Source organism: Crocuta crocuta, unplaced genomic scaffold (genome assembly GCF_008692635.1).
Source record: "Crocuta crocuta isolate KB4526 unplaced genomic scaffold, BGI_CrCroc_1.0 scaffold491, whole genome shotgun sequence".
NCBI lineage: Eukaryota > Metazoa > Chordata > Mammalia > Carnivora > Hyaenidae > Crocuta > Crocuta crocuta.
The window spans coordinates 1,338,353-1,339,195 of NW_027532634.1; positions in this window are offsets into that span (position 1 = coordinate 1,338,353).

Sequence of the window (843 nt, forward strand, 5' to 3'; positions counted from 1 at the left end):
CATCTGGATGTTCTCTTTGGAGAAGTGTCTCTTCATATTTCCTGCCCATTTCTTCACTGGATTGTTTGTTTTTCAATACATATCTGATATGTGATTTGCAACTATCTTTTCCCATTCCGTCAGTTGTCAATTAGTTTTATGGATTGTTTCCTTTGCCATGCAGAAGTAAATATTTTAATCTTGATGAGGTCCCAATACTTCAGAACTATCCAGTTCTCCCAGCACCATCTGTTAAAAAGGCTGTCTTTTTTCCATTGGATCCTCTTTCCTGCCCTGTCAAACATTAGTTGACTGTATACTTTTGGGTCCAATTCTGAGTTCTCAATTCTGTTCCATTGGTCTATGTGTCTGTTTTTGTGCCAATACCATACTTCCTTGATGATGACAGCTTTGTAGTAGAGGCTAAAGTCTGGGATGGTGATACCTCCCGTTTTGGTTTTATTTTTCAGTATTACTTTGGCTATTCGGGGTCTTTTGTGGTTCCATACAAATTTTTGGATAGTTTGTTCTAGTTTTGAGAAGTATGCTGGTGCAATTTTGATTGGAATTGCATTGAATGTGTAGAGTGCTTTAGGTAGTAATGACATCTTAACTATATTTATTCTTCCTATCCATGAGCATGGAATGTTTTTCCATTTCTTTGTGTCTTCTTCAATTTCCTTCATAAGTTTTCTATAGTTTTCATCATACAGATCTCTTATATCTTTGGTTAAGTTTATTCCTAGATATTGTATGGTTTTTTGTGCAATTGTGAATGGGACCAGTTTCTTGATTTCCCTTTCTGTTGCTTCATTGTTGGTGTATAAAAATGCAACCAACTTCTGTACGTTGATTTTGTATCCT